The following is an 11506-nucleotide window of genomic DNA, read 5'->3' as shown; positions in this document are numbered from 1 at the left end:
CTGATCTTTCCAACAGAGGCCAGTCCCATTCCCAGAAATTCAGGCCATTAAATTTTCCCTTGGCATGGTTTATTTAATTGAACAAATATTTACTGGTTGCAGTCTATATGTTTGGTACTATGTAGGTGGTCTATTGGTTAAACTAAAGAGTTTTCAAAGTAAAGTCACATGAACATTATTCTTTTTGTTCTTAGAATAATGCTATATACATAGTGGGTGTTTATATTTAAATTTATATTTAACATATTTTATGTTAAATTTATATTTAATGACCATGTTAAAAACATGGATGCATGAATGACTGAATGGATAATTTAGGCTGCTTTTCTAAGGGCTCAAGATAATGCTCATCTCTGACCCAAACAGTAAATGCTCAATACTTTTCACTCCTCAATAAAAATTTCATTGTCAAATTTGCTCCAAGATCAATCTCAGACTGAGAATTAGAAGCACCCTTAAGACATTATACAGTATAAGTTAAGCCTTTACTTCAGGCAGGCAAACAACTACCCTGCAGGATAAATATTATAACAACATTATATAATACAATAACAATTGATTAAGAGTCAAATAGAGGTCTGACCCACCCACTAACTAATTGTGTGACTTAAATCAAGTCAACTAATACTTGTATTTATATTTAAATGTTTATTTGAATACCTATTCTGTGTCAGGCCCCATTCTAGGTGCTGAGAAGAACTGGAGGTGAAAGTGAGGTAGAGACAGAATAGAGTAAGACATGCTTTTATATTTAAGGAACTTATTATTAAGTGGAGAGACAGACACATATGTAAAAATAATCACTGTATAATGTCATCAATACTCACATAGAAATATATTCAAAGTGCTTTAGTAATATAGGAGGGAAAATCTAATTTTAGAGGGGTAGTAAAGAATCAGGGGATATTTCACAGAATTTGTGACATTTGACATTTGATATTTGACTTGGGCTTTGAAGGACAAAAAGTTAACCAGAAGAGGTAAGGCAGAGGTAAAAGTGGAAATTGTATGTTTATAGTCATGGAGTCATAAATATTATAAGACCTTTATTCTATTCTTAACTGATGATATTTTTGTCAGAGGTTGGTTAAACACAAGAGGGATGTGAACAAATTTCCATTGCAGAAAGACCACTCTGGTGACAGTATAGGGGAGAGCCTAGGAAACCATTCTCACTTCATGCTCATCCCCTTGACAGCCTTTATCTTTGTACTGCCAAAGTGGACTGAGAAGAACATCAGATATGCAGCTCATATTTTTCTTCATTGGGTTTTCTATTCTAGAAATAGTAACTCATCATGTTGTTAGGTATTGTTATGCTCACTGAATATTGAACTCTTCTGTCTCGGATAATAGTAACAAATGCTAAATTAAATATATATGCTATGTACATTTTTTGTATTAGTGTATAGTAGTGATAATACACACTGTACCTTGTTTTTTTATACTTAAAATATATTATAGAGATCTTTCATATCAACACATGCATAGTTGACCAACTATTTAATGTTGTTTTTGCTTGTTTATGGATACATTATATTTTACTGCATAGATTACTTTAATATTTTACCAGTTAGATTGATCTTAATCTTTTGTTTTAATAAATAATCCTGCCCTTACTGGTTTTGCTCAGTGGATAGAGCATCAGCCTGGGGACTAAAGGGTTCCAGGTTCGATTCTGATCAAGGGTATGTACCATTTTTGCAGGCACATCTCCAGTAGGAGGTGTGCAGGAGGCAGCTGATGGATGTTTCTCTCTCATCGATGTTTCTAACTCTCTATCCCTTTCCTCTCCTCTCTGTAAAAAATCAATAAAATATATTTTAAAATAAATAAATAAATAATTCTAAAATTAAAAACTAAAACAAATTTCAATCTCATGATATTTTTATCTCACATTTTTTTTAAAAAAAAATAATGTATTTTATTGATTTTTTTACAGAGAGGAAGGGAGAGGGATAGAGAGTTAGACACATTGATGAGAGAGAATCATCGACCAGCTGCCTCTTGCACACCCCCTACTGGGGATGTGCCTGCAACCAAGGTATATGCCCTTGACCGGAATCGAACCTGGACCCTTCAGTCTGCAGGCTGACACTCTATCCACTGAGCCAAACCGGTTTTGGCTATCTCATACATTTTTATATCATGCATTTTTATCTAGACTTTAACTGGGGAAAGGAGACAGACTGGGATATAGATTGCATTACATTACTTTTGTCCTTCTCACCTCACATCTAACTCATGTTCCCCTAAGAAAAGTCATCTGCAGTGATGTCTTCCATGATCCAAAAAAATAATTTTTGATGCTCCAAGATTCTGGAATCTCTTTGGCTATTAAAAAGATCATAGATTTTGCGTTAAGCAAACCTTGGGCTCAAATTCACATTCTGGTTTCATTTCTGCCTGGCTGCATGGTGTTGAGCAAGTAAATTAAACTCTGGGACTCATTTGTGATATCTGTTAAATGGGGATCATACCAGTAGATAACTCACAGTGTTGCTGTAAGGATTTAGCACAATAATCACTACAAAGAACTAAGCTTAGCTTTTGGAATCTACAAAATGCTTAGCAAACAAAAGCTTAACACATTTTCTATTTATTAATGTGGAGAACATTGATGGGACAAAGAAGATACCATCAATTTCACTGTAAATATTCATTAACACTAAAAAAATTACCACTTCATTGATGTTTTTAGAAAGTGTCAAGAATAATTACAAAAATCAAACTTTTATTTGATAATGTATACATTCCTCATTGCACCAATTTTCTCAGAGCTACCTTTGTATACTTGTTCTTTAGGATGTAAATAATAGGGTTTAGGGCAAGGATAAGTATTGTATACTAAAGAAAAAGAAACTTTAATCAGTCTTCATACTGAGGCCCTGATGGGAAGCCATAGTCAATACTCGGTGTCCCATAATACAGATTGACCACTGTCAGATAGAAGAAACAATTGGAGAAGTCCCTCTGCTTCCCTGTGGTAGAAAAAAAAAATTCAAAAAAATGCAGAGATAATGTACTCTAGTAAGTACAAGAATTCAGTTAGCAGGAAGGGGTTAAGGTTAAATAAAGAGGTGTATATAAAAAAGGTAATCTCGGCTACTTGAGTATCAGTATATGCCACTTTCATGATGGGCTTCCAATCACAGAAGAATTGGTTAATCTTATTGGAAGCACAGACTGTTAACTGAAAAATGAGAACCAGGAGAAAAATGGGTGCCAGAAATCCAGCCACCCAAGAGACAACAAACAATCTGTAAGCAATCTCAGTAGTCCACCATGTTGGAGTTATGCAATGGGTTACAGATGGCCATGTAGCAATCATAAAATATGACAACCAGAAAGAAACATTCTGTAACCACCAAGGCAGCAAAATAGTAAAATTGGCAAGCACAACCTGAGAAGGAGATAGACACACGAGCTGATAACAATGTCTTCAGTATCACAGGCTCAATAGTAGTGTTGTACCCCATATCTAGGAAGGAGAAGTAGCCAAGAAAGAAATCTAGGAGGGTGTGAAGGGAGCAGCTGACACCACAGTTAGGATTACAATGTTGCCAATGAGAGTCACCACATAGATGACCAGATATACTAAAAAAGAAGAAATTGAAGACCATGGAGATCCCCCAAACCCAAAAGGATGAATTCTGAAATTTGAGTTATATTTTCTTCAGTTAGCCATGACTTAAATATAAATAAAATGAATATTAAGAATGATCAGTGATTAAATGTTATATTTAGAAAAAAATCAAACTGCTTAGCAGCATTATACATATAAAGATAATTGGCATACTTCTGGATGTTCAGGATTCTTAATTAATACATTTGACTACAGTCTTCCACATGTCATTTGGAACGATAATCTATGACTTCAGTTACCCCATCATATATAGAACACATGAACCCTTGAAACAGTGAACTATGACATAAAAATATGCACATTTTTTTCTGATATTTATTTTGAAAAAACAGAAGGAAAATGTCCTATCCTTGGAGAGCTTGCTTTGCTCTGTTTTTTTTCTACTGCTGCTATTGGTATTATCAATAACAATGAATATTATGAATCACTTATGTATAAATTATATAAGATCTGTAGTCAAATGTGTTTCCTGTTTGAGAAATTGTATACCAATTAATTTAATTTCATTATGTTGAAGAATATATAATCCTTAAAGCTTATTTGATAGCAAGCTTTCTAAGCATTAGTAAAGGAGGCATAGTGGAGTGAGAATAAGCTAGTCATGATAAGGAGATGGTACAACATAGTAGAGAGATATCTGAATATAAATTCCAGCTTGCCACTTAATATCTGTGTGTCTTTGAGTAAGTCACATCACTTGTTTGACAGTTCCCTCAGCTATATAATAACATGTTTTCTGCAATCACCAGACCATATGAGCCATTTAATGCATTCATTCATCTATTCATTTAACCATATTTTTGAGTGCCTAGTATGTGTCAAAGTCTTTGAAAAGGTGTTTAGGATAAAATAGTGAAATAGTTAAGAATCTTTAAATTCAGAAATACATCATCTCATGGAGTTTATATTTCAGTTGAAAATAAAAACTGAAAACAAGGAGAGATCCATAAAATAATTTTTGAGTTGTATACTATGAATATGAAATACAAGGAGTCAAAATAAGAAATATGCTGTATGTATATATGTTTGGGAGGGGATTATTTTGTTGGTATGGTTAAGAAAAAAAATTGAAACCTAAAAAAAATGAGAAGGAGATATTTAGGCAAGACTAGAGAATATGGGTGTGGGAAGATTATTCTAGGAAGATCTTAGGAAGACATAAAGTGTTAGAAAAACTGACAGAGTGAAAAAATATAAAGTGGAGTAGGGAGCTAGAGAGAGAGAGAGAGAGAGAGAGAGAGAGAGAGAGAGAGAGAGAGAGAGAGAGAGAAATATAAAGTGGAGTGAGGAGTTGTAGAGAGAGAGAAATAGGAATGAAGAAGAGAGGACTGAAAAATAGGAGGGCAAGATTATCCAGGTTCTTGTAGGCCATGGTATACAATGTAGATTTTAAATATGGTAGAAATTCATTAGGGGGTGTTAAGCAGGACTGAAATCAAATTTACAGTGAAAAATAACTTTTGATACTGTATAATACATAAATTGTAGGGAGAACTTCATGGATAGAATGAGACAGTTAAGACACTATTTTAGTGAACCAAGTGAGATATGATAGTGAAACTGAATAAAGTGTTTGAAAAAAAGGATGAAGAGGATATAGATTCAAGATACATTTTTGAGGTAGAAATGCCAGGACTTACTAATATATTGGATGTGAGGTGTGATGAAAAATTAGCTATCAAAGATAACTCCTGGGTTTCTGGTTTGAGTAACTAATGGGGTTTATTTAAATGGTGATAGTGCAGAAAGTTTAAGAAAAACACAGCTTCAATTTGGAGGTATTGGAGATGTTTATGAGAATTCTGAGTAGAGAGGAGAGGCTAACAGGTGGATTTCATCAAATGTATCCCATAGAAGAAGGCTGAAATGGGATATAAATTTAAGATTCATCAGAATATAGATAATATTCAAAGCCATTAGAATGGATAAGATGAACTACAGAGAGACTGTGAATATAGAATAATGGCCTACCCTGGACTTTAATGCTCCCTTCTCCTAGGCCTGAAAAAGGAGAAGATAAAAAAAATGAAGATTTAAAGAAGGAGTTAGTGAGGTAGGATGCAAACCAGAAAAAAATAGAATATAGAAGCCATGTTTCAAGAGAATTGCTGATTGTGTTAAAAGCTGTTGTAGTCCAGCCTGTGTGGTTCAGTGGTTGAGCATCGACCTGTGAACCAAGAGAGGTCACTGGTTAGATTCCCAGTCAGGGCACATACCTGAGTTTTGTGGGCTCAATCTTCTGTAGGTGGTTGCAGGAGGCAGTGGATTGATGTTTCTCCCTCATTGATGTTTTTATTTCTCCATTCCTCACCCTCCTGTCTTTTAAAAAATATCAATAAAAATGTTCATTAAAAAGCTATTGTAATGTTAAGATAAAGACACAAAACGATTTCTCATATAAGGTTACATGGACAATAAATTGAGTGAAGTAATGGAGACTGAATGGGAACAGATAAATTGGGTGATGACTCTAGAGAAATGAGCACTGACCTTACTTTTTGCATGCTGATGAAAATGATCAAGCAAAGAGGAAATATTAATGATGGGTAAGTAAGTGAGGAGCTAATTTTAGAAGTAAAATCTTTTAGAAATGAGGGGGGATGGGCTACAAGACCACAAGTAGAAAGGTTAATGTTTGGTAAAGGCAAGAACACTTTGTACATTTAACAAGAGGGAAGGGTAGAGAAAAGAGATACAATTGTAGCAAAATTGCTATATTTGATTTTAGGAAGATGATGGAATTGCTTCTAATGGCTTCTGTTTTCTCAATGAAGTTGAAAGAAGATCATCATGTAAAAGTGAAGGTAGATGAGGAAATATGGGAGGTTTGATGACAGAAGAAAAATTGTAAAATAGTCATATCTGGAAATAGGAAAGCTGTCCTACTAGAACAAATACTACAATTTCCAGATAGTATTGGATGACAATTTAATCTCTGAGATTATACATTTAAAACAGTGAATCCAGACTATCTTCTTGCATGGTTTTCTCTTGCAATGGTTAGCTACCAGAGTTGAATAGGAAAATAATTGGTTTCAATCAGGTTTTGAATTTGCCAAATGAAAAAATGGAAGAAAAGGGGGGCAAGTGAGTTGAGCGATATTTAGAATTAAGATTATATAATGTGTTAAGTCTCTCCCACTTACTTCCACAAGGACTAAAGACAGGAAGTACTTTAAAACACCATTTGACCAATCCTTTAATTTTGTAAGAGGAAAAAGAAGATTTAAGCAGGTAAAGTGTCTTCCTTAGGATTTCAGATCTAGTCAGTAACAGAGCACGAACTGACACCCAACTTGCATTTTCTAGTTCTTACTCCTTTCATTATAGCATGCTTGTATACTTTTTGCTTCTTTTATTCTCTCTTCATTACCTTCCATTAATATGTATATGCAAGTACCTGAAGAAAAACTTATCTTCAATTTAGTAATTTACATGTCAAGAGTTTAATATCTTTCAAATAACTTTCAGATCCATTATTATTTTCAGTCTTCTCAGCTATCATTTTAGGTATTTTGTAGTGAGTATTTTACTTGTCTCATCTGACTTTTCATATGAGAAAACTGAGAATGATGATTACTACACTACCACATTGTACTTGCATTTCAATTATAACTCTTTCTTCTGGAGATTAAAAGTTAACCTTATGCATGTTGATGTAAATGTAAATTTATAATATGATAATTTTATTATGATCTGAAAATTTTTGTCAGGTAATTGGATAATAGAAACAATATGGAGATCATCACCATCTGAGCTGAACAACAAATATAAAAAAAAATTGAGGTAAGCAATGGAAACTAAAGAGAAAATAAACAAATGGGACTACATCAAAATAAAAAGCTTTTGCACAGCAAAAGAAATAATCAACAATACAAGATGCCCACTGTATGGGACAACATATTTGCAATGTTATCACTGATAAAGGTTTAATCTCCAACGTCTACAGGGAACATATACAACTTAATAAAAGGAAGATAAATGATCCAATTAAAAAATGAGCAACAGACGTAAATAGAATCTTTTCGAAAGAAGACAGAAGGATGGCCAAGAGATATATGAAAACATGCTCAAAGTCACTAATAATCAGAAAGATGCAAATCAAAAGGATAATGTGGTACCATCTCACACCTGTCAGAATAGCAATCATCAACAAGTTAACAAACTACAAGTGCTGGTGAAGATGTGGAGAAAAAGGAACCCTTGTGCATTGCTGGTGGGCATGCAGACTGGTGCAGCCACTGTGGAGAGCAGTATGGAGTTTCCTCAAAAAACTAAAAATGGAACTCCCATTTGACCCAACAATCCCACTTCTGGAATATACTCCAAGAAGCCAGAAACACCAATCAGAAAGGCTATATGCACCCTTATGTTCATAGCAGCACAATTCACTATAGCTAAGATTTGGAAACAGCCTAGATGCCCATCAGCAGATGAGTGGATTAGAAAACTATGGTACATCTACACAATGGAATACTACGCTGCTATAAAAAGAAGGAATTCTTACCATTTGTAGCAGCATGGATGAACCTGGAGAGCATTATGTTAAGTGAAATAAGCCAGGCAATGAAAGAAAAATACCACATCATCTCACTCATTTATGGAAAATACAGAACATTATAATCTGATGAACAAAAAGATAGATACAGAGGCAGTAAAGCACTGACAAGACTATCTAATTACAGCGGAAAGGCTGAGGAGTGTTGGGGAGGTGGGGAAAGAGATTGACCAAAGGACTTGTATGCATGCATGTAAGCACAACCAATGGGCACAAGACACTGGGGGTAAGTGGAATAAGGGCATGCAAAAGGAGGTAGAGGAGACTGGGGGAAGGTCAGTGGGGGAAAAATATATATGCACTACTTTATGTAATACTTTAAACCAGGGGTCTTCAAACTATGGCCCGCGGGCCACATGCAGCCCCCAGGGGAGTCTGATCCTGCCCGCCAGGTTTTTTGGGCAGTGAGCGCAGCCAAGGTGTTACAGTAGGGATTAGTAGTTCATATAGTTCAGCCCTCCAGCTCTCTGAGGGACCGTGATCTGGCCCCCACTTTAAAAAGTTTGAGGACCCCTGCTTTAAACAATAATATATATATATATATATATATATATATATATATATATATATATATATATAATAAAACGTAACAAAAATTGAAGTAGATTTCAATGATGGAGATATAGCAAAAACTTACTTTAGCTTAAAGGTGTTTGAAGGGCAGGATGAAATAAACTGTTTCCGAGCTATGGTGGGTGTCCAGCAAATATAGTACATTCTTAGGAGAGGAAGAGAGAGAATGCATTCCAAGAAGAGGGAATAATGTGAGAAAAGGTCCAGTAACCAATGTAGCCCATTGATTTTGGAAAGATTGAGCAAAATGAATAAGGGGCTGAGGATGGAAATGGGGGAAGCATATACAGTTTTGGATAAGGGGAAGATACTGGAATTTGAAAAATGGGTCCGGGGAAGAAAGGAGCCATAAGAATTGTTACTAAGGAAGACACAATAGATATTGGAGTACTGGAGCAAGCATCCTGACTGCATGGAGGTGGGTAGGTGAAAAGTAAGAGCCACAAATGTGAGTTACCATTTCAAGAATACTTAGCAAGATAAAGGAGGAGAGAGAGAGAGTAAAAAATTAGAGGTAGAAGGGTGGACTGAGATAAGATATTCTTGTTTATTCTACTCTTTGCTTTTTAGTAAAAGAGAAACTTGACAAAGATTTTAAACCCAGAGAGGAGGAAATATGAAAGACATGCAAAGGGATGAATGGTGGAATAAGGAAGATCTCAGAGGAAGTTAGAGGGGATAGAATGGGGAAAATTCACAAATGGAGGCATTATCTTCAGTCATGAAAGAAAGATAATTTTTTTTAGAAGAAAGGGGGGGTAAATAAAGGTGTGGATAGTGATTATCAAGATAATTACCTTATATTTTTCCTTCCATTTGAGTTTGAAAACGTAAGCCATCCTTAGATGGCTACGATGAGCCCATAGTAGAGATGTTCACTTTGCTTCCTCTGAGCCTGTCTTCTTGCTCCATCTGTATATGTGGAACCCCAAATACTTAGTAGAGACCAAAGTGGGCTGCTAAGACTGATAGCTGGTTTGCTGTATTACTACTATGCTGTTTGACCAGTAGTAGATCCAGCAACAGCGTGACAAGCACACTATTATATATCATTTAAAAAGATCCAATAGAATTTTAAGAATAACAGCTTTCCAATTTTTCCTTTTATATCTGCACAATTATACTTTTCTCCTGAAATTCCCTGGAGCCAACCAGGCTTCCAAAAATCAGAACTAAGAATAAGACACCTAAAGACACTTAGTTTTCAGGTAGTGTGCCTAAAGCATGTTTAGCTCCTGCAGTGACCTCCTTTTAGTTTAGAAAGAGCATATTTGCCAGTATATCTTTTCTTTTAAATACTCCTACAACCTTCTGCAAGCTAGGACTGATAGATACAGTTCAAACAAGAAAACCAATTATCTTTAAGTTTGGCTCCCAAGGGAGCTTTGCTTTTTTAATTGAGAGATCAATGTTGGACTCTCATCACATCCTGAACTCCCATTCAGTGAGTGCTGACTAATGGTGTGAAATTGGATATTGGAGTATCTGATATGTCACATGGGTCAGGGCCCCGATTCATCTAGGCTAGCCTCCGGAGGCTGCAGAAAGCACCAAGAAATATTTTGGGGAGGGTACAAAGTGAAATAAATGACAGAAAATCTATGTTCTAGAACTGGATATCACACTGCACTTGCTGTCTGATACATCACTTGTCTTTACTAAATCCCAGTTTTTTTCTACTTTGAATAATTCCTGCCATGCTGGCTTTACAGGTTTGTGGAACTCAAATAAAATAATGTGTGGGAACTCTTGATCAACTACAAACTACATGCTCCCTTATAATATCATATTTGAGGAGTATGCTAATGATATTTCTGGTCATAAATGTTGAGAATAGTTTTGTCTTTAAGTTCAAAGATAGTTGGACTCCTAAAACTGGAAGTAAAACTCTAAGTTTTTTCCATCATTAGACATAGCCTGAAAACATCTAATTTACCTTCCCCCAAAGCCTTCAGTCAACTTTAAGTGAATTATACATTCTAATTAAAATCACAACTGTTAAAGCTTAATTTTTATAATCAAATTAAAAGTCCTCTTACATAAGCTGTCAGAGGTAGTTTTTTAAACCAGTTACGTTGTCATTTTTTCATTCTTGGTGGACAGATTGTATCTGGCCTCCTGAGTAAGTTTCTTTAATGCTGGTTTAAAATGTTTTATGTGCTTCCCAAGCTGTACAGAAAAGAGTTAGTTGGGGATAGTGAGGTCTCTCCCCTGTTTTATTTTGATGGCCAGGTGATCCCTGGCAGAGCGCAAGCAGTGGCTTTGAACCGCCTGGAAGGCCCTAGAGCCAGTGCACCCACTGGACAGCTTTAGACCATGCCAGACTGCAACTTTACCATATCCACAAATGACACGCTCAAAGAGCAGATACTGTGAGTACCAAAGTCCCACTAAGCAATTCCTGCTCAATAGGGTTGCCTCCTGCACAGATCTTCTGCTGCTGCCACAGCTAGTCCTCAAAGCCAATTAGCCTGGGGGTCAATTCCTCCCAGTGACATCAACAGCAATCAAGGTTCAACTACATACAATAGGACAGTGCACACAGACCACACAGGGGCATACCTAGAGGGCCCAGCTCAGGTGACTGGGGAGGATGAACCACTGGGCTTACAGGACACTTACTACACAAAGTAAATTTACCAATTCCAGGACACATAGCAGTTCTATGTAATACATGTAAACAAACAAATGGAAGCAGTTAAAATGCAGAAATGAAGAAACATGTCACA

At 35.7% G+C, this 11506-nt stretch overlaps 1 pseudogene across 1 annotated transcript in view; it reads right to left on the bottom strand.

The window, feature by feature from the left end:
- Positions 1–2868: 2868 nt before the first annotated feature.
- LOC311615404 (olfactory receptor 5B21-like) overlaps positions 2869–11506 on the bottom strand; it is a 51364-nt pseudogene continuing 42726 nt past the window's right edge. Inside the window, exon 2 of the transcript in view lies at positions 2869–3690. The product of the transcript in view is annotated as an olfactory receptor 5B21-like (transcript). The remainder of the gene's footprint in view (positions 3691–11506) is intronic.

This window comes from Pipistrellus hanaki, assembly GCF_964339955.1.
Source record: "Pipistrellus hanaki genome assembly, chromosome: X".
NCBI classification, from domain to species: domain Eukaryota; kingdom Metazoa; phylum Chordata; class Mammalia; order Chiroptera; family Vespertilionidae; genus Pipistrellus; species Pipistrellus hanaki.
The sequence above is the reverse complement of the archived record's forward strand: the minus strand, read 5'-3'. Positions and strand labels throughout refer to the sequence as shown.